Source organism: Callorhinchus milii, unplaced genomic scaffold (genome assembly GCF_018977255.1).
Source record: "Callorhinchus milii isolate IMCB2004 unplaced genomic scaffold, IMCB_Cmil_1.0 Scaffold3, whole genome shotgun sequence".
In the NCBI taxonomy this organism is placed as follows: domain Eukaryota; kingdom Metazoa; phylum Chordata; class Chondrichthyes; order Chimaeriformes; family Callorhinchidae; genus Callorhinchus; species Callorhinchus milii.
In genome coordinates, this window is record NW_024704744.1 from 79,659,254 (window position 1) to 79,683,129 (window position 23,876).

At 39.6% G+C, this 23,876-nt stretch overlaps 1 protein-coding gene across 2 annotated transcripts in view; it reads right to left on the bottom strand.

The window, feature by feature from the left end:
* The window catches only part of macrod2 (mono-ADP ribosylhydrolase 2), a 608,721-nt gene that overhangs the window by 509,525 nt on the left and 75,320 nt on the right, over positions 1–23,876 (bottom strand). The window lies entirely within an intron of this gene.

Genomic DNA, 23,876 nt, shown 5'->3' on the forward strand with positions numbered 1-23,876 from the left:
ACTGTCTAGCGCCTTGGGACATCCTCCCGACGTGAAGGGGGCTCTATAAATGTAATTTTGTTGTTGTGTTATTATGCAGCCCGACGCTTTCCCTACAAAATACAGCCACTACACTTTACAATAAAATCCCCAAAAACGTTTTGAAACATTCTCCTACTGTGAAAAGCACAATATCAAATGCAAGCATTTATTATGTTCCCACCATGGAACTCTACCCCAGCATGATTTAATGTCTTTAGGAAAAGAAGGATGGGCGAGGAAAGGAAGCTCATATGGAAATTTATATTTTTCAAGCTAAGACAGTGACTTGAATATAGCAGTAAAACTCTATTTTAGCAGGATGATTGGTGTGCAATTTTTATGATCAATCTGATTTAAAGGAGAAAGTACATTAGTTTAATTGGCAGATTTAAATTGAGTTTAATTTGCATAATTCAGTCATGTTGCTTTTAGTACAAGCAATGTATACTCAAGTACTGTTTAAAAAAAATCTACTTTTTGTGTTAATGGGAAAAGCTTAACTAATCTTAATTTTCATTTACATATGCAAACCAGTTGAGGACTATGCCTCATAGCATAAGTAATATGAATTCTAAGTGGCACAAAGATTGCTTTCCCTCTCCTGTTCCTGTACTTTTTCACAAGTAAACAAAAAAAACAGAAAACAATAATTTGAATACTAAAAATGTTCTTGGCAGACAACAAAAATGCATTTACTATTTATTTTTTCAGTCCCCTGGGAGTTTGAGAAGCACGTAAAAGCCCTTGCTGTGTTTAAGAGCCTCAAGTTCCAGCTGCTGAGAAGTCACAAGAGCATAGTTACTGCTTGCAGATTCTGAAGACCGGAATCTCTCCCCTGGGTTGGGGGTCGGGGTAAATGAACAACACACACATCTTGCCTACCCAGAACAAGGTTATAGATTTGCATAAGTGACTTTAAAGTGCACCTTGAGGTAATTTGGGAATTCAACTACTTAAAACAATACGTCTTACAGATGGGAGACACTGGTAAAGTTTTTGCCTATCTGTTAGGCAGCTGGATCACAGGATCATGAAGCGTGAGCTGCAAGAACAATCCCACCCTGTGATATGTCTACCTCTTCCAGTCCCAATGATTGAGCCAGTAAGATTGGTCAAATATCAACAGTGTTTGGGAGCATTATGGACAGACATGATTAATACTGAATCACACTCTTCACCACAGACACCCAACCCAGATTCGCTCTTTCTTTCCTAAGCATGTCACAATGAGGTCAGCTTGATGATAAAGACCCACCTTACCATCCCTCCTGTATAGAATATTCACTTATATATTTATTATGAATAGAATACCTTCTGTAAAAAAAATTGCAAGGGGCATGAAAGGGATTAAACAATATGACTGATAAGAGATTTAAAACCACAATATACAAACTATGCCACTCAAGTCAATCAAACCCATAAGCCAGTGGATTTCTCTGTATCACGATCAAAGCACAAAACTATCTGAAAAAGGAAAATGGTGACAAGGTCAAAAGAGCTTCAGATAAAGAAGGCCCTTCAGCCCATTTGATCTCATCCTCCCAGAATGCCCATCACAACATTAAGCTTTTTTTTAAAAAAAATGAGTCGACAGCTTGATCGCAGCCACTCTTCCTGGTGACTTGTTCTTGTTAATTACCCTCTGGGTAAAGAAATACTTCCTGGTGTCGGTCTTGAAATTGCCCTCCGCATCTCTAAAAATGTGTCCTCTTGTTCTGCTGTTTCAGTTTATTCAAGCAGCCCCTTTATATCACAGATACGAAAACTGTAAGCAGAACTTTAGATATGTCCTGACCAAAGCATTACACAGCTTGAATTTAACTTCTGGGGATTTTGATTTGGCAACAGTCTAACGTTCTGTTGCCTTATTTATTGCTGCTCATACCATTTTGACATGGTGAGCGATGAACCAACAAACTCTTCCAGCTTCCCCCTTGGAAAGTTCCATCCAATTCATGGAGTGTTTGTTTACGAATACAGAGTTGCTACACTTTTGCAGTAAATCCTGTGAAGTGCTCAGTGAGACACTACAACATGATAAGGCTCTATATCAAATACAATTATTATTAGATGTGCTTCTTAATTGCTACATTACATGTATGCTTACTTGATATATGCATCAGCTTACATTTATATTGAACTTCATTTGCCAGCTATCAGCTGTGTGTATAATCTACCTTTGCTTCCTAGTCTGACTTCACCCCCCCCCCCCCCCCCCCCCCCCGTACCCCACCCCCAGCTTCGTGTCATCTCCAAAGGTATGTACCTTACACTGAGTCTACAAATGCAGATCATTAATGTATACAAGGAACAATGCATGACTACCACTTAGGGAAACTTTATCAATGCTTAATGTTTTGTCACTGTGATAAGACTCATTTATTCTGCATTCTGTCCTGTCAGAACATCTGTTGAACCAGATAGCCTCATCAATTTATTCCTGCAGCTATCAACACCTGTTCATGCAAGACCACAGTTATAGATGTGCCATTAAGACAAACTGCACTCATTGCCAAGTACATTTTGAAATGTAACCAAAAATATATGAAAAGCAATAATAATAATAATTCTTGCACTTATATAGATCTTTGTTTGAAACAGCTCAAAGTGCTTCAGGGTAATCACTATCATGTGTAGTGACTGCACTTGCAGGTAAACGCGGCTGCCAATTTACACACAGCAAATTCACACAAACAACCAGGTTGTCAATGTTCAAATATAAGTGGAGGATTGTTGGTTAGTGTTTTCAAAAAGTACCACAGGATCTTTAACATTCACCTGAACAGACAGTTGGGACCTCGGTTTAACATCTCATAGTTCGAAACTGCCCACAATGCGGAGCTTCCCCAACTCTGGACTGGAGTGTCAGCCTCCAAGCTCCAAATATCTTGTGCGGAACCTCAACCCACAACTTCCCGATGCAGAAGCCAAAGGACTACCGATTGAGCCAGGTTACCACAAACTGTACGGTTTCTCAATCAACTTTAAGTGATGTTCAGTTGAGGAGATGGAGCTTATAATAAATAGCAAGCAACAATTTCAAGTCTTGGAATCAATTCCACCTAGCCACATGGAAATCTGAATAAATCTGTAACCACCTGATAAATCTTTCACTTGTTACATGTTAGCAGTTGGTTTACAATACAATGGACCCTAAAGGCATCTTTGGGAGTCTAAGCTCCTGCTTTTTATGACAAATGACCTAAACCAGAATGGCAGATAACAGTTAATACGCAAATCAATGTTTTCGGCATTACTAAGCAAATATAAAGCAAATATTCAGAAAATAGTTAATGTTCTAAGTTATTCAATTACATGGAATTTAATTTTCTACAATTGAGTACACATTCAAAATATACCATTAGAGAGGGCATTGGTTATATGCAGGACCAGGCATTAGGCTCTAGTTTAATTTAGTCTTATCGAGTCTAACCTTGTCTGTGCTGATTTGGCTGATCTCAGCTGCAGCACCAGTTGACACGCTACAATTGGCTTTAGTGTTCCTGGATTATGATGGCTAGAAATTGGACAGCATTCTTACTCCTACGAAATAATAGCCACTTGGATTAGGTACTGGATGATGCACTATTAGAACCTAACCAGTTGAAAGAAAAACAAGTAAAACTTCTCCAAGAGAAATGGAGGGGAAGAAAAAAAATTAGAAATGGGGAAACAAAGGAAACTATAGTGCACTATTGAAGACTAATTCCATCCTTGGTATACATTTAATCTATTTGTGAATAATACTAGGACATCCAGAATGTAGCAAATTCTTCAATACAGCCTTAAATTTGCAGACAATTTTCTGTAAGATATTTTAAGAGTTACGGAAAACCAACTTTAAAGTTAAAGACAGAATTGTACAATTCACCAAATTCTGGATGCTCTAAAATGTTACACAAATGAAAAAAATAAATCTAGATCGAGGTGAAATTTCTCACCTTGTATTTTTAAAATAGCCATTTATAAACTGGTTATAATAATAAACCTTAATCTTTGAATTTGATATATTATCATTCAATCCAGTTCTTGCTCTGCGGGTGCACAAATTGTGGATCTCGGTCTAAATCCAGAACCAACAAGTGTCCTAATACAATTTAAAACATATGAGCTTATGATAAGCTTGGCTATACACTTTCAATTTGCTCACCGATTCCATTTTCTGCAAACTGTTTTGATCACTGGGAACTATCATAAATCATTTCTAAAACTGGCTTGGAATCAATTGCAATTGCATTTTGCTCAGGAACTTGTTAAAAGATAACAATTTGAAACAGTCATAGCACAGAATGGTGGCAGCGCTCTCCAATTGACTATCAATGCATAATAGCAAGACTGAAGTAAACAGCACCATTAACATCACCATTAATAAGGGTTGGAATGTCGTCGGGGTACAGGGCTATGAAATTTTATTATACAAAGCAGGGGCATTTAGATAAAAATATTAACTAACACACCAGGCACTTAACAGGCAGACTGATGCTTTTCTGCTGAAGTTTACATTTATCTGCAAAAGATTTTTTTTCAAAAACTACTGTTTGTTGAAGATGCTATTTAGATACTTCAGGAAGTTTAACAACACAAAATCTCAGAGGTAGCCTGCCAGCTGCATGCAGAACAGTTTGAAAGAGATTACAAAGTACAAAATACAGAAGTTTTCATTTGTAATTTGGAATGATTCCGATGCCTAAACGTATAGATGGTATTAAACAGTTTCATGCAAGCTGTTATTTTGTAATATATACCATCTTGCACCACATTTGCACCGACCCTTACTTTTTATACACCACATCTTATGTTTGAGTTTCCTAAAACTGCTACAACTATCTGAACTCAAAGCCAGTGGAACATCAAAAGAAGAGGATTATTTCCAGATTCTTCAACACCTTACATATCACAACACTGGTGTTGGGATTCTTGACAAAAGACCCATCAAGTTCCACTGGGTTTCCATAAACAACAAGTATTGCAAGTTTCATTATGTGGGAGCAGTGCCCTCTACTCTAATCAAATACACCTACATCTATACATCAAATAAACCACTTAGGTTAACAAAGCTTGTAACTGATCATCTCATCAATCCAACTGAAGAGAGCGCCCTAGAAATGGGGAGGTAGAAGAGGAAAGAGTTTTTGCTAAGCTGCGATATCAATGGTTTTAACTGGTTAGACTCAAGAAGTACCAACGTACACTATGGGGTCCCCAAGCCTTGGCTTTTGCCAACTTGCGCCTAATACTTTCCGGAATTAGATGAGCAAGTTGCTTTCCTCCAGGGAAAGTGCACATTCCATTCCAACAATCTATCTCTGGAATTTCCATGTGTAACTGGGATGCATGGAATTCCTCAGTTTGGTTTGGCTGCTCTTCAGCAACGGGATGGATTTCCGCATGTGTCAGGACATGGGGCTGACCCAAAAAAGAGAAAGGGAATGAAAAGGGAATAAAAGGCCAGTTGTTGTATATAAAGTACGTGAGTCAGCTGGGCTTTGCTCTTACTATGCATGTCAAACTGTTTTATTTATTTTTAAAATTTCACTCCGAAGGGAGAAGATTCTGAATTCCGTAGAAATTTGAGATCCTGAAGAATAATAATTCCTTAAAAAAAATTGGTCAATGCAATCCACAACCGTTTGTGGGACACTGCTGTGCATAATTGGGCCACAAAATATACAGTCATGTCACTTTACACTATATTCTGTAAAGAGCTTTGAGACGTCTTGAAGACGTGACAAAGCGCTATATCAAACGCAAGGATTATCATTATTGTTAAGTCATGAAAACTCAGAAACTTGGGAATTCTGACTTTTAAACCCTTTAAAGTAAATTAAAACAAGATTCAACTACTCCAGAACAGCAGCAATAATTTATATACTTTTAGCAGTTAAATCTAAATAAGATTAGTGCATTATTCACATCAGATGACAACTGCTGGAATTCTGTGGTGGTCTTACTTTTTATAATTATCAGATCTCGCACAGACTCCCTAAATACAGAGAATCAAGAAAATCTGTCTTTCAATCACATTTTCCATCTGCTTTGGCTTATATTTTTTTTAAAAAGTTAAGCAAATAAATGCCCAGATCCAAAATGATCAATGGGAACTCAGACTGATCTTCAGCGTCCACTTCCTGGTAAACAGAGATTAAAACAACCACCGCAGTTCAAGGCACACAGAACTGACAAAGAACAACGTTCAGACGTCTCAATTGATTTACAGGATTAAACTGAATGTTTTTAGAAACTGATTTAAAAAAAGTGCACATTAAAGGTTTGAAGCATTTAATAAAGTTCAGAAAATCTCCAGTCAGAGGGCATGTTACAAGATGCAGACTGCTATGTTTTAAGTACCAGATAGTTAACCGATGGGGGTAAAACTGCAGAGAAATTTAAAACACAATCTCACCAAAAATGACAATGCACTTGAGTGGAGCACAAATATTAAACCTAATAAATTAAATATGAACTGTTTGCATCTATAATGCCCAGTCACTTATTTGTAATGGTAGCCCTGATAAATTTTACAGCTATGAACTCCCTCTCTGTTTGGAGCTTTGGCTTGCAGGGCTATACAAATGTAATTTTGTTGTTGAGAATGGCTGCATGTTAAACTCTCAGCAATAAGCCAGACAGGCTAGTCCACCAAGCCAGCATGTCTCTTCCAAGGCAGTTGGAACAGAAAAACTCTGATTACACAAGATCAAAGCAGATTCAGGCATGCAAAGAAAATAATCTGCAGAGTTAGAATGCAGGTCAGAAAATAAAGAAAGATTATTACAATGCAACGGAAAATTACATTTATATAGCTCCTTTCATGTCAGGATTTGGACCCAAGAATGGGGGTTGGGATCAGGGAGGGTGGTGGGCAGGGAAGGTAGCTGAAGGCGCGGTCGAAGGGAACGTCTTGAGACATGTCTTGAAGGAGGCAAGGGAGAGAGAGTGAGGTGAAGGGACTGTGGGTTGGAGTTCCAAAGGTGGGGGCAGAGAGGCTGAAGGCCCAATCGCCAATGGTGGGGCGGGCCGGGCAGGGGACGTGGAGCAGGCTGCTGAGCGGAGGAAGCGGACAGGTTGTTATGGGGTTAGCAGGTCACAGAGGTAGGAAGGAGCAAGATTGTGGGGGGGGCCTTGAAGGCGAGGACAAGGATTTTAAACTTGGTGGAGGATTCCCAGCCTGCAGCAGAGGGAAGCTGTGGGATGGTCAAGTGAGGATAGGAGGCGAGGAGGATGGAGGCAGAGGAGGTCCGAGTGTGAGTGAAGTAGGATCGAGGACAGGGATGGGGGAAAGCAGCTCAGGTCAGGGTTGGCAGACAAAACGCGCACGCCGCGACTGGAGGCAAAGCGATTAGCGGGGCATAGTCAGCCCGCAGGCATGAAGACAGCGGGGGTTAGAGCAAACAGCCCAAAGCGGGGGCGAGGGAGGAGGGCACTCATTGTGTTATTTACCAAGTTGCCCAATCTGGAAAATAACACAGAGAAGTTCACATTGAGAAGAGAGAGGGAAGGAGATAATAATAAAGACTATACTGAACCTGATTCCAGTATTTCACAACGGGTGGGCAGAAATTACGTCACGCTGTTGATTCAGGCGTGAGATTTTGAAATGGTGTCTCTGCGCCTGAATCCTGTGTACTTGACTGCTCGCGTCTGCGCTAACATGGTTTATTGTTTAACCATGGCACTTATTTTACCAACCTCATTTTATCAACCTCAAAAGGTTGAAAGCCCGAGTGGACTCAACAAGATTTCAAAAACAGAACCTAATTGCAATTCAACCAACTGAGCTTCCCGGGGCCTCATCACCTTATCTGGATGACATTTAATCAAAACGCTCTACTTTTTCAACATCACTGTGGTTTTGTCCTTCGCCCTTTTGTGCTGACTATTTTATGTAACAATATTTGTTGGCCTTGTAATGTAAATGAAGCAGTCAAGAAAATATGCAGGATATTCAGAGTCCACCATGGATCAACTTGGAGGCTACCAGAGACACCAAATTCGTCTGGCTTTTGATTATAGCGGCTTTGACAGTAAAGAAAAATCATTCAAACACCTCACTTTTTTCAGCCATACCAGCACTCAGACTGGAAATATCAAGGCAGTACTAACTGTACAGTACTAACTCCCGTTTGCAATTCCTGACCTGCATCCTCAGTTTCCAGGTTGATATATTGGTTTGCATGCTCGATTCTGCTTTAGTTTGTATCTATTCAGTTTGGGTAAGTGGAAGTTTACTCTTTACCATCCTTTCCATATTCTCTTACTGATACTCCATCTGTTTGCTTGCCTAATACTTCACTCAGGAGGCCTGGGTCTCAAACCAATAGTGCCTGGTTGATTTGAAATAAGCTTGTGCACAATAGATAACTGATGCCAGCCTGAGCAACCACAATATTTCACTAAGGACTGGAATTTAGAATTAAGTATTCTGATTGTTTCCAATTATAAATGTACTTAATAGCCTGGAGGCCTGGCGACATAGCAGATGTTTCAGATTGTGGTCTGCAAAGCAACTGAGGCAATATGCATAAGAGTTATTATAGAGCGAACGGGAGCTAAAACAATTTATTCAGGTCATGAAAAGTGCTTAGAGACAAAGTACAATCATATCTGTGGAATTGGAGGAGGAAAAAGGTTCAAAGCATTGAACAATTACAAACTTTATAACTTATTTTGGAGAAAAAGGACTGTGAACTTATGAATAGTACTGTAGTGAACTGAGCAATTCAGTTCATTGTTCTGCACACTTCACATCAATCAACTGAGCACAGAATTGCTTAGTTTCTAAATTCTCATGAAGATATTCATCTTGTCAGAGACACACACAGCGATACAATTGCCACCGACGGGAGAAAAAGAGAAGTCGTCCTGTTTGCCAAGGCATTCATTTCATACTTGAAGCAAGCTTGAAGGCAACGCAAAACAAAAACGGTAAGTGGAAGGAGAACACAGACTTAAAGGTGCTTGAATTAGAAAAACTATTTACAGTACTCACTCAGCAAACACAAACATCAAATTACCCTGTGAATCTGATATGACAAGGAACAAATCCAATGAGATTTTAGGGCAGAGGAAGGGAAAAATTGTTTGTACCTAAAAACACAACTACAATCTGAGTTCATAAAAGTAAATCTAACAAACTGGAAAATATTATGTATGTTAAATATCATGATTTTAATTGATTATATAATTTTTACATTACAAACACTGCAAAATTACCATTCTAATACAATATTTGTGAATCACTGTGAGTTTTTTTTAAACATGAAAAGTATGTCAAACCCACCAAAAACTATCAGTTGATATTCCTATCATTAATTTCTATGCCATGCAAGCTCAGAAAAGTACCGTCTTTCATAACGTCTTCCACAATCTGTTTTTAATGCTAACACATGAAACTTCGAATACTGCCACTTTGGCTTCTGTACGCAAATATGTCCAGGGTTGAAGTCCTTGCAATGTTCGAATTTTCAGTAAAGTGACTAAGGTTTTAGCTTTCTCTTCCCTCCTGAGAACAAGTTTGTCTGATCTTTAAAATTGAAAAAGAGTGTTTTATATAGATAAAATGAAAGGAGTTGAAAATTGGGATCTCCCCCCTATAGCTCAGCAAGTTTTTCCAGTGAGAAACTGCATCAACCCCTGGTTAACATTCAGACTTGGGCTGAGAAGTAGCAAGTTACATTTGCCCCGAAAAATGCCAAGCATTGTCCACATCTCACAAAATAACTTAAAAGCCTACAGACCACAAAGGCTCCACGTTCGATTCCAGTCTGTTCCTCAGTGAGCTAAGCTCAGTCATTGGCCACAGTAACTCAGATTACAGGGGAAAAGTGGAGGTGGCGGGGGGGGGGGGAATAAACAGGCAGAGTTTCTGTTCCTAGATGCTGCAGTGACATTTGGTGGATGTGTCCATGAACACATGTTGGATGAAGACAGGATGGACAGCAACTGCCACACCACAACTCCCCCCACACCACCACCACACTTACTGCCTGCCTTATCATGATCATGGACAGTCACTTTCAAGGCCCAAACACGAATAGCTCTTTGGGCAAATTACTGCAAGGTGATTGTATCACAGTAACAGGGAAGAAAACGAGTCAAGCAGTTTAAGCAGAGAAGGTGAGACAATTGGTGGGGAAAGAAAATGCATTTAGAGATTCTAACATGTGATTTCACATTAATGATTGCGTGTTTCAGCTCAAGAGGCAAGAAATTCTATTTATAAACTCTCGTAATCATTTGCACTTACTATTGTAACTGACACTTTGTCTAAAAGACACATTATGAGATTTTAAAAAATCAGCAAAGAAGACAATTCACTAATCCCTCTGGAAATCCTCCTGACCAGTTCAAAACTGAATTGCAGCTCTTAAGGGAAACAGGTACAATTAACTGTAGTTACAATTACAATATAGATTTATATAGCACCTTTCACATCGGGAGGGCATCTCAAAGTGCTTTGCACAGCTGAAAGGAAGCTTGAGCTGAGGGGACAGAGGAGAGGAGGAAGAGAAAGGTAACCAAATTTCCAGTCATAAGTTAGTGGGTTTTGAAGATGGGAGGTGGGGAGGGAACATGGCAGAGGGCTCCAGGATGCAGTTCTAAACAGCGGGGGCAGAATGGCTGAAAGCCTGCCTTCCGATGATGGCCCAGATAGAATAAGGGACATCAATTTGCTAGCATTCATTAAGCGGAGGAAGCATCCAGATCAATATGGTTGAAGGAGGTTGTAGAAGTAAGGGTGGGGGGGAGCGCGTGCAATGATTTGAACATGAGAACAAGGATTTTGAATTTGATCTACTGGGAAGGGAGAGCCAATGGAGCCCAGTGAAGATGGGGCTGATAGGCTGGCGGAACCTGGTGACCATCCGTTTCCACTGTGCGAAGCACTTTGAGATGCTCTCCGGATGTGAAAGGTGCTAATATAAATCTATGGTTAGTATGGTTAGTCCTCAGCCTGTGTGGGGAAGAGCTGGAAGCCCGACAAGTAGACCATTGGCATAGTCAAGCCTAGATGTGAAAGGCGTGGATGAAGGTATCAGCGGCCTAAAGGAAAAGCCAATGAAAGCGGTGAGCAATCTTTCGGAGGTGAGGGAAAGTGGAGCAGATAAATAAACCCAATTAAAATTCCTGGAGTTTGAAATATCAAGCAAAAGATTTTGTAAAATCAAACCTTCCAATAAGACAGGCCTGTGGTGCAATGGGACAAAAAACTAAAATCTAGCAAGTTGTAAAGTCTGTCCACGTCCTAAGCTGCAGGATTCTTCAGAAAGTTTTCTAGGGTGTTTCCAATCAAAACTTAAGAGCAGCTTTTATTTAGGTCAAAGCTTACCTTCCCTCTTTTTAAACTCAAGTCTACCATTCTTCTGCTGTGTTTAGACATTGATCCCAACAGTCGGAAGGATAGATAAACTGATCGGAAATGAGAGGGCGAGAGACTGGCGATAACCAACTGTTTTTCACTTGCTCGCAATTTGCTTCTGCCACATTGAATCTTCCAAGGCGTGGCTGATGGCCACCATGCGTGCCTTACTTGCCCGGTATTATACATTCCATTGTGACAGCACAGGGCTCCAATTTAAAAGATGGCTCCAAAGATCTGCCTATTAGCAACAATCAAAAAGCTTTTGTCATATCTAATGTGCTCAGCTGCTCCGTACACAATAAAATTGTGTTGAAAAAGTTCAAAGATGTGTCCTGACATCATTAATCCATTTGCCCTCTGACCTAAGGATCTAAGCTGTAGCCATGGTGACCACGGCTTGACCCGACAATGCTGAGAAACTTCTAAGCTCTGCATTATTGCGGGTCATGCTGCCAATAAGCAAACTGAAGGAGTGAGAGAAGAGAGTAAGTACAATTGCGATTACTACAGACTGAGAACTACAGGCCACGAGGAACATGCTGCATGCCTCAAGCATTTTGAGAATGCTTAGGCTTCAAACCTCATAGGCTTATGTCATGCAACAAATGAAATTTGCTTCCGATCAGTTTTCATGTGTGTTTAGAAAATGTAACACTTTCCAATTGGTAACCCAGGTAAAACAGAACAGACTAAAAAGACTAAAGAAGCCAGCTTGCCGCTTCATAAACATATCGTCAGCATTTCTTTTTTTTTAGCTTTTACTGTTTTCAGCAAAAGTGTCAGTTATGCGAAGTAAATGCTTTTAAGGTGTTGACTTCATGCCCAATAATCTTCCAAATAAAAACTGGTCATTTACTTCATTGCTGTTGTGGGACATTGCTATGCATAAATTGGCTCCGGAGTTTGCCTACAAAATACCTACTCACTACAACTGAGAGTACAAAAATCCTAGGAAACATTTTGAGACATCTCGATGACATGATAAGACGCTATATCAAATGCAAAGATTATTATCGTAATTTTTGTGTTCAGACAGGTTATTGTAAAAACCCAATAAATGTGCCTGCACCAGCATTATTTATGCATGAAATGTCGCCACAACCTCAAGATAGAAATTTCCAGTTTCACATCAAAAATCCTCACTATTACATTACCTCTCCCCACAGGTCACAGCTATCTGCAGTTGAGCTAGTCTTCGAACAAATGAAAAATAAGGCAGGTGTTGGATACGTCTATTTTGCATTAAGAGCATGCGTTTCCTTAAATCATTTCTCAACAGAGATTGCTACTTCCAATCGTCTTGTCCTCTGAACTGTCAGCAGCACAAGTGTAAATGATGATTCTGTTAGTCACACAATATCCAATATTCCTGTATTTTGAAGGCAATCTTGTGTGAAACAAATTAGGTTGGATTTCAAAATCACATTCAACGTTCTTGTAAATCGCAATAGAATGGAAATGTCGATCACTGAACGGAGATAGCTGCAAGTATGAACACAAAAAGAATCCACATGCGTCAACGCAATATCACATCCAGAGATTTCACATTTCAGCAATCATCTCTAGGGGTTCATTTTTTATACGTATGAAAGCCGTACTGTAAAGGCTGAGCAACAGTGACCACCTCAGGTAATCTTTCGATGACCTCAAGCATTCACACAGCACTAGCTCTGCGCTACAGTGGAAGTTCTACAAGTGCTCAACTATTGACATATTAATGACAGGTTCAGGCTCTTAATTGGAGACTGCAATTTGAATCCCAGTTGCTATCAATACCTGGATTGCAGCTTCCCCAAGAGGATGTGTTTGCCTTGCCCAGGTCCACTTGGAGAGGGAAATCATTCCCTCATTTTTTTNAATGTTCTACCTGGTAGCTCAATCAAGCAACACTAACTTGTTGTATGACGTTACCTACGTGTTCCATGAGGTGGAAATAAATCCATCGGTTATAAATTATTTTCAGCCAATTTGCTTCTAATTGCTATGTGACTACATTAGGTCCATGGCTCATGGGGGCAGATCCCAACTTCTTTTTTATGTAGTGCAAAAGAGGGGTATTTGGAACCATGGGAGAGGTAACAGAATAGATTAAAGAATGGTTAGAAAACCAAAAGGAAAAGGTAGGAGTCAAGGGCATCTTCTCAAGCTGGAAAGATGTCCTGCAAGGATCCATGTTAGGACCGTTGTTGTTCATACATTATTTGGATTCAGGTATAGGAGGTGTGGTGCCAAAATTTACAAATGACACCGAACTGGGGGGCCTGGTAAACCATGAAGGGGATTGCAGAAGAATACAACAACAAAATTACATTTGTATAGTGCCTTTCACATCGGGAGGACGTCGCAAGGCGCTGGACAGAAGAGTTACGGAGTTACAGAATGCAGACATACACAGACTCTCAGAATGGGCAGACAGATGGCAAATAAAGCTTAATGAAAGAAAAGGCAAAGTAATTCACTTCGGCAGGGAAAATAAAGAAGCCATTTGTAGTCTAGATAATAATAATAATCCTTGCATTTGATATAGCGCTTTTCACGTCTTGTCGACGTCTCAAAGCGCTTCACAGAATATGCTGTAAGATGAATTGACTGTATATCTGTGGGCAAAACGCGGCAGCCAATTGCGCACAGCAGCATCCCACAAAGTCGTAGATTGAAGTAACCAATTTATTATTGTTTTGTTTTGGAGGGATTATTATCAGGCGTGTGGAGTAAGGAAACTTGCCCAAGGTTTCGCCTGCCTGGAATTGAACCCAGGTGTCTCACTTGCAAGGCGAGTGCTCTAACCACTGAGCTACAGGACTCCACAAGAAAGCTCAGAGGAGTAGAGAGATCTGGGGATTCAGATCCACAAATCTCTAAAAGTAGCTACACAGATAGATAAGGTTATAAAAAGGTCAGTGGGGTCTTGGGCTTTATATCCAGAGAGGTGGAATATAAAAGTGAGGAGGTGATATTAGAGTTACACAAAATCCTGGTTGGACTGCATTTGGATTATTGTGTCCAATTTTTGTTTCTACACTATAAGAAGGATATAGCAGCAATGGAAAGAGTACAGCATTGTTTACGAGGATGATACCAAGGCTGGGAGTTCACTACTACAAGGATAGACTGGACTGGTTGGGCATTTTTTTTGCTAACGAAGAGGAGTTTAAGAGGGACCTTACAGAAGTGTTTACAATTCTAAAAGGGTTTGATAAGGTTACGTAAATAGGCTGTTTCCACTGGTTGGGGAGGCTGTAACCAAGAGACCCAAATGTAATTTTGGAGAAAATATTTCACACATAGGATAGTAGATTGTGGAACTCACTATCTGAAGCAGTGATTCAATCAGACAGTGTCGATGCATTCAAGAAGAAACTAGACTTTCACACGAGTGAGAGTGGAATAGAAGTGTTTGGAAGAAGGTAAGGAAAGGGTGAAGAATCGTATGGAGTATAAAGACTGTTCTGGACTGGTTGGTCAGAGTGGTTTCTTCCATGCTGTGTATTCTTCGTAAATTTTCGGATGTGTAATACACCTGTGACAATGGGGGTAGAAAAAGCGACTTTAACAGGATTCACTAATAGAAAATTATTCTCACAAACAGGGATTTCTGCTGGTACCCAAGTAAATGCCTGCTCTGAGGCACCCAAATCAGATCGGGTTCTGCAAGACAGTTGCAATATTCTAGCTGTTCCCTGTCTGTGACTCTCGAGTTGTTGTTTGAGAATCCCACTGCGAACCTCCACTTTCTCAAACCCAATATCTTCTTCAAAATCAATCCCACAACCTGCATTGAGATCACTTTTACTGACAACATGAATGCAACATGGCACTCATAAACATCACATCTGGTCCTTAAAAGAGAAAGCAATTAAAAGTAATACACCAAAGGGAATCGCTGGCAAAGGTGTTAGATTTCACTACAGATACTGGTATTCAAATGAGGCAGAGAGAGGAATGAAGAGCTTCTCTCCCTCACTTTCTGAAAGCTCTCCCAAAGGAGATTAATTCAGGTACTCTTAGCTGCTGCACAAGATGGTTCTCAAATTTGCCTCAACTTCCAATAATTAACCCTTTCAATAATCAATATTTATTTGCAGCTCAATTATGCATTGGTTTTCTGTACAAAAACATATTCTGTACATAGAGTATCAATAGTATGAATAGATGCCAACTGAAGCACATTATAATCTTGACTGTTGTCTTTGAGAAAAAACGCAAATAGAAAAGTTATTGTAGTCTACAATGGGTTAAATAAACACAGGAATGCTGGAAATCCAGTGGGCAACAGTATCAAATGCTGAATTTCCAGCTTCATTTTACATCCTTTATCTTTTCCACTTTTCCACAGAATTAGAAAAAATGTTCCAAAAAGGGTATGAGGAACAATATTGTCACAGAGGTGCAAGAAGCAAGTAATTTGCTGAAGGTGACATTTCAGCTCATTGTCAGGGTAATGATAATACAAGGAGTGCTCTAAATTGCATCAACACCATGTCAAACCTGGCTTAAGAGAAAACTTTACATCGCTGGTATAACAATTTCATACTCCTCAACTTGAGGAGCACAACAATGTCTAAATTAAAAAGGCACGTGTGCTTTTTGATTTCATTCCCCTTAAATAATTTTTTGTTTTTTTCCTCTACCTTTGGGGTACACAGTTCTATGGGTCCTATGCCGTGTCTAAAGAGTCATTATTCATGTGTGACAGCTGACCATCCACAAACTATTTGTCAGCGGGGGAGCGGAGGTTGGGGGGTGGAGTGGCAAGACTGTAACTGAGCCCCATTGTGTCCTTTCCGACCTTCAGCTCGAGTTATTGGATAACCATTAGGAGCAGGAATCTTCCTCAACCCAGTCCAATTGTAGGTTCCTTGGCTCAGACTGGGTAGCTTTGCAGAGATCAGGCTTCAAACCTAGAACGCTAATGGACACCCCAGCTGCTCATTAGATAAACTCACTTACCCACTTCGGAGAGACCTAAAATCACTTAAGCACCGAAGGTGCTAAAATTATTAATGTTATTTGAATCTACTATTAGTGTAGTAACAATAGAAACTGAAAACAAATCTATTATGTATGTACACCCAATTCAAGTACTTACCATTGTTGTTTATTTTAACATGTAAGATAACACAGAAATCCTGTGTGCCTAGTTATATTTGCTTAAAAATGGCAACATAAGGCTTTTTAAAATTTTATATTTAAAAAGAGGGTGGGATTGTCCATTTTCTAACCTAATTTCAAGGTCACAGAACATCATTGCTCCATATACACACATATGCACATACACACACACACACACAAAGATTACATGCTAATAATGCCCCTTTGGTATTTTGGGTGCCATGGTGATATAACTTTATATGTTGTTGGAGCATGATCTCCTAACACCACATACACAGGGATACAAAGCGCTCTGAGACGCTACCCTGGGTGGAGGGCGCTAAGTAAGTGCAACTTGTTGTTTGTTGTTGGATATAAGAAATGTACGACAAAATCTAATATTGGAATTTGATATTGTTTTACCTTGAAAACCACTTTCAATTTTAACTCTGATCACACAACAAACTTTCAACATGTTCATTGCTTTTTTAAAATCCAGGATTCAGCGAGAAATTTGATCTTTAATGAACCTCAGTGGAATTCTATTATACATACTAAACTGGATTTTCACACCTGTATCAAGAACAACCCCCCAAATACGGGTCTCAAGGACAATAATTCCCCAGCATGCATGTTGTTTAGCTTTTAACCAGAGTAATTTCCACTATATTTAGCAGGTTGGAAGACACAGAAAGATTGAATAGGAATAGCAGGGTCAGCTTGATATTTTGGAAAATTTGATACAACCACCGTGATGATAAATAATTGTCAGATTCAAGCATGTATAATGCCAAAATGCCTCAGAGTATTTTGCTAGGAATCGCTGTGTATTTGTGGGCAAACACAGAAACCAATTTGTGCACAATAACAACCCACAAACGGCCATGAGGTGAATGACCAATTCACCCGGAGGATTCTTGAACAGGACAGCGGGAGTAACATCTTTCTCTTTTCAAATAAAAGACTATAAGCACAACATGTACAAATTTCATCTACATGATTGCATTCCCAGTGGAAGGAATAAGGAGCTAAACACATTCAGGAAACGATTAAAAGAAGATCAGAGATACATTTTGTTTTAAGAAAGGCATTTCTTTTGGAGACCATCACATTTTATGTAATAAAAGCTAAGACACTTCATCGAGAACGAGTGATCAGAGAAACCTCCTGGCACATGAAAGAGTCATAACTCACAGGAGTGTGTGATTAATAGTATAATCAAATAAGTGACAAAAATCACTTGAAAGATTATTCCTGCTGGTTGGTCACATTGCTAACAAGGAGTTACATGCTCCGGAATACCACAGGAACAGCTAAAGTGCAGGTTGGCGAGACCTGACTCTTTCACTTAGATACTAGAACATGGTTTTGAAGTCAAGTGCATAACATTTATAAATGGGAAATAGAAGAATATTTGAAACAAAGGATACAAGGAAGAAATTCAGGATGAGGGAAGATGGCTCCAGTGATGGAGGTCAGTCCTGCAATGGGCTTGATTGACTTAATGGCTGTAATTTCAATTCTATGAAACTCTTCACTTACTCATTATCAGTGAGTTAATCGATTTATAAGGAGATTTGTGAGCGAGAAACAATACAAAAATGGCAGACACACACATGCTGTCCTCCTATAATGATAGCTAACGTAACTCCTGATGGAAAAATATTTTGATGGATAATGTAGTCAATTGCTACTTTGCATGTTGACCCATTGTCCACAGTTTGCATCGACAAAAAATTAGGCCAATTCCAATTAGTGCAGATATCATGCTCTCTAGTGCAGGAGGTCACCACGCAGAATGCAATGTACAATAGTAACCAAAAGCTCCATCAGGAGCTTTTACTGCAATATAGTCAGTTCTTCGTCACTCTCTCCTTCCTTCTCCATCTGTCACTGGTGCCAGAACTTTGTCTTCCCCATACAGTGGCCTCTCTCTCTCGCTAATTCTCACTCTGTCTCTCCCTCTTTCTTTCCACCAGGTATTTTAATTATGTAAATTACAATCTCAATAAAACTGAGCAAGTATTCATGGCTTAATTGGCTCAAAAAGACTTAAAGGGCTTGAAAATATGATATTTGCGAACTGGAAGTCACTGTCTTAATAGCAACTTCTAGTCAAAACTGAAATTACTGTATCGGATTAATTGCAAAAACATGTGGGAAAATCATGATTTCAAAAGTCAGCAAAGGCCCTTTTTCAGTCAACATTCTCATGTGGAGTTTTGGTCAAGTGTTTCTGGGCCTTTTTTATGCAGCATGTGTGATAGCGATTCTGACATTTTCAGTTGCCAACCAAATCCTATTACACTAAAAAGCACTTGCATCCAGTTTCATTTGTGGAGCAGAAATCCCACTTCTAGATACAACACATCCATCTGAAAGGATTTAATTTGCCCCATATCTGCTGTTGGGCCTCTGCTCACTAATTTTTTTCTCTCACTTCCTGAGGAAAAGCACCTGGATTCCACTCTCGATCCAATTGCACAATCAGGATTGGAAACTCATTCAAAGACTTGTTATCAGTGTGAATGCATAGCCTATCATTTCATGACAGCATGTTGGTGCGTTGCTAAGCTCTGTTAACTCTCTGATCCGTCACCTCTCTGCTCCGGCCTTGAAATCTGTGATCATGTGAATTGCTTTTACCAATTCAAAGCATATTACTGAAGAAAATCAGATTAAATTAGAATTTAAAATTCCAATTACCCAGTTCTGAAGTTTCAGACTGTCAAAGTACTGTACTGCTTATGAGCAGTTATGTGGACACAACTCAGCCAAAATACTGCAACTGGTTACAGATGGAGTTTCCATCAGCTCCCTTTCTTCCACACTGTACCACTTATTAGCAGTTATGTGGACACAACTCAGCCAAAATACTGCAACTGGTTGCACATGGAGTTTCCTTCAGCTCCCTTTTTTCTACACATCAAAATATGCCGAATGCCTAATACTTCAATGCTCACCTTGCCAAAAAAGCTACTAATCAGGAATTGTAGTAGCTGTGCAGCTGAATCGAGAGCAGAAACTAAGTACTATACCTTCTTTTAGTGAGAGCCAGCCAGGATGCAGAAAGCAAGGTGGCCAGCTGCACAAATGCAAAGTTAAACCAGTTATCGTGACCTTGTTCTGAGGTAGGTGTTGGGATCTTATGGACACTCAACTACCACTTTATAACAACTCCATTTTTTAAATGCATCCTCTTTTAACCCGAGATCTGGTTTTAGGACTGAAACAATTGCATTATAATAGGGTCAGACTGTATGCAAGACATTTATGTCAGGCATCCAAACGTCAAAAAGACAAGTCAGAATTAGATTTGGGAAAGAGAATTTAGACCAGAAACTGGAGTATTTGATAAAGGGCTGTGTAGGCAGTGGAATGTTAGAAAAGCTGGAAAAGCTGCTCTCGAATTTCATTGAGCACCATTCATACTCAAATCACAATAAATTTCCCTGAAATTTATGGTTGGGGCCAACCTCCACAGCCCATCTGCGGGATATTTGTGTACTCATTGAATGTAAGTGCATCCGCCTCAAACAAGCTGAACATTAAAACACTATACCAACATTAATCCCTTCCTCTTTTATAATTTAGCTAACTGTTCATATTCTTTACAGCAGTGTCATTTTGCTATGTTATCGATGCACCCATTGCAAGATATTTATTGCTATTCAACTATTGCTGGATGTGCATATATGGATACTACATGAGAGCTCCATCCTTAGCTGCCCGGACTCATTTGTAGATTATGTACCAAAGGGCCATTGTAATCTAGATGGCTGTCTTGCTTTCTCAGTGCTGACTGGCTCACTTTCTGAGTGCTGGTTGGCTCTTGCACTAAAGGAAAGAAACTACCAGCTTCATTGCCTGTCAGGGTATTGAGAGGTAAGGCAGGAATCCCAGCAAAATGTTAAAAGTTCACTTTTAGTCTTTGTGTTTACTTGCTGCCAGTAGTTAAATAGCATAAAGGTTACATTTACTCCATACAAGCAGCCAGCTAAAATCACATGAACGACAACTATACGTGTGCCATTTCTTGTTCAATTTACTGAAAATTATCAAAAGATATTTGAAACAATTGAGGAACATGTGAAAATGCCATTTCCTAAATTTCCTAAATTTGAGTTTCACTACTCAACATTAAGTCTACTTTTTAAAAAAAAAGTACTACGTGATTAGATAAACATCCAGTGTTTATCTCGGGCTAGCCCCAAGGAAGAGGAGGATAGAGCAGATTGTGATTACATCAGGAGGCACACCATGACTTTTTTTTTGTATATATAGGCTTTTCCCACTGCCAACAGAGAAAACAAAATGCAGCTGAGGTGTTTGTTTGTGTGACGGTACACATACTGTGCTACTATAATGATAGCCAGCATTATAGAAAATAAAAAAAATTTGATGGGCACTGTAGCCCAGTGTAGCCAATTGCTATTTTGCATGTTGACCCATTGCCTCAAGCTGATCAATTCTCACTGATGAATTCTCAGACGCCTTAGATACCAAGATGTGTGTGCTTATGAAGGTCTATCTCACATTTGTTTGCCTCAAACTCAGTGTAGTGCTGGGAGCACTAAATTGTCAGAGAGGCCAAGGTCCATCTACCTGTTCAGATGGACGTTAAAGATCCCATGACACTATTTGTAATAATCCTTGCTTGGATATAGTGGCTCATGATATTAACGAGACATCGCACTCAAAGCACTTCACAGGATATACTGTAAACTGATATGACGGTGTGTGTTCTGTGGGTGAACACAGCAGCCAACCTGTAAACAACATTGTCCCACAAACAGGGATCATGATCTCATCTGAAAGATGGCATCTCCAACAATCCAACAGCCCTCCAGTGTATTGGAGTATCAGCATAGACTATATGGATTCCAAGTCTCCACATGGGGCTTCCATCCACAACTTTCCGACTTACCCACAACCGAACGAGGCTGGATCACTTGGGTTTTGCCCAACAATCCTCCAGATTTCATGATTGTTTGTGGGATATTGGTGCGCACAAATTGGCTGCCGTACCTCCCTACAAATACACAGTCACTATGCTTCACGGTAAACACTGTGAAGGGCTTTGAGATGTTTTGATGATAACATGCTATATCAAATGTAATGATTACTATTTTACTGAACAGTGCCTAGGAAATGTTTCAAAAAAAGAAAATGAAAAATAAACATTATTAGAAACCTGTTTTTTTTAGGTAGAAAGTTTTGCTTCACTCTTCTTGCAAACCTCAAAAAAAAATCACTTCTCACCAATCCGTAGCTTTGAAGTGACTTGCAACAATGTGGTCCAGTGCATCTGGCAGCTTTCCAGATCTCTCTGCAAAACCAATAACCTTCCCGATAATCAAAATTGCACACTAAATCTTTTATGACTCTCACAAGCTTGAACAACAATAAGCATTGACATAGCAGAGATGTTCCTCAAAAGCTTAATGGCAAGACATTTTAAGTCTTCATTGTAAATAATAATTTAAAAATCTCATCAGGTTCTTTTAAATAGTACTCGGCATGTTTATAGCACAAACCCTAACCATACAAAATATCATCTGGTCTTATATTCACTGAATTGATGCAACGTGTCTGTTTCTAAAGCTCGTTTCATACTGCTGGAAGGGATTCAGCAGATCGCTATTCAGAGTAGGAAAGCCTGTTTAGATTTCCCTGCTCCAAATTGATGACTAAGGTGAAGTGAGCTGTGCACATGCACACAGAATTAATATGGATTTTTACTCCACCTTTAGCATTGATTTGACTCAAAAATTGTGTCAAATCAACTCTGCAAGTGAGGTATAAATGGGACTTCGCATTATATTCCGTGCACCAATTCAGAGCAAAACAGTAAATTACTATACTGCTTCTCCCAATGATGTGCACTGTTGTCACAATGTAAATGAGAGCTGATGTGACTGTATTCAGCCTTTGATGAAGTCCGTCTCCAGGCAACAAAGGATACAGCCATCCTTGCATTCCTCATCTCAAGGCTGCACAGCTGCATTTAAAATGGTTTTAAGATCCAAAGATTCAGACCTTGGTCTGTGGTGAACTATGATCATCCCAGGTAAAAGTGTGAAGGGACCATCTCTCAAAAGGGTTGTTTCCTTCACAGAAAAGTGTTTGGCTAATCTTTAAGGAAGAGTAACAGAGCTGTGTGACTTAATGATATTACAGACAAATGACATGACTACAGGAATTGGTGAGTTTTAATCTATCATGTTGTGCAGGTCTAAACAAAAAAGTAGTTTCAGAAACACTTTTCCATAATGCAGTCCCTTTAATGTAATTATGAGTCCCTTTTATATGGTCTTCAAAGTCTCTTTGATTCAGGATGCAATTTCAGGGGAGTGTCTCATGCTTAAACTGTAAGATGCTGTGTGTGCCCCATGCCAACCAGGCCTTTCCTTTTCTTTGTATAATCCACACATCACTACACTGCATGCAAACATCTCTGCGTGATGGTATCATGTTCCTATGGCAATCTAACTCCAGAGGGAAACGTGCATCCTATTTATTTATCCTGACTGGCTCTGAAATCAGACTTGAAACCTACAAATGATAAGATAGCCTTTCAAGTTGAGATAAGTTCAGGCTGCAGATTTGGAGTAACCCCAAATTGCAGCCACTGGGTTCAGTCTGAAGCGCAAAACAAATACGGTAAAAGTAATTTAAAGTTGAGCAGGGGCATGGCCTTGCTCTGCTGGGAATGTCCATTAAATGTCCAATCATGCAACAATTGAAGTCAACATTGTTCTTATTATCCTCCAGCCATCCATTTTGATAGCACTAAATTCTGTGTGATGATCGAACAGTTCTTTGTCTCAACAAACAGCTGCAGATAAAAGGTAAAACAAATAAAAGGCAATGAAGACGCAATTATCAAATACTTCTGGGAGGTGGGACTTTAAAGTGTCGCAGGAGAAACAAGTTGCCTTCTCTCCCTTAAAAATCCCAAGGACTTGCTTTGATCGGAAAAATAAATCTTAACTTGCTACAGTTTAACTTTTGTAAAAGTTTACCCCCAACAGTGATCAATATTTCCGTTGTCGTCGCTGAAAGTCACTCCTTGCTGGGATAAGTGTGTTTAAAGAGGATTGGTTTTCATTTGCTTACAGATAACATCCGATATTATTTCTATCCCGAGGCCTTTGCTGTCTCAATGTTTTGCTTTGTCCTCTCCCTTTCCTTCCCATGTCATTCATTTGTAAAGATCAGTTAAGATTCGAAAAATGATAATTCAACTCATTCAGAAAGAATGCAAGTGTTTTATCAAATGGCATTATCTAACTTAAGTAAAAGAATCAATCCAAAGCGTCTTGAGCTCGTTGCACTTTTCCTTGTGCCCTTCTTCAACTCCCCCTAGCGTCTGAAATGCACCAGTCTCGCTTCATTATTC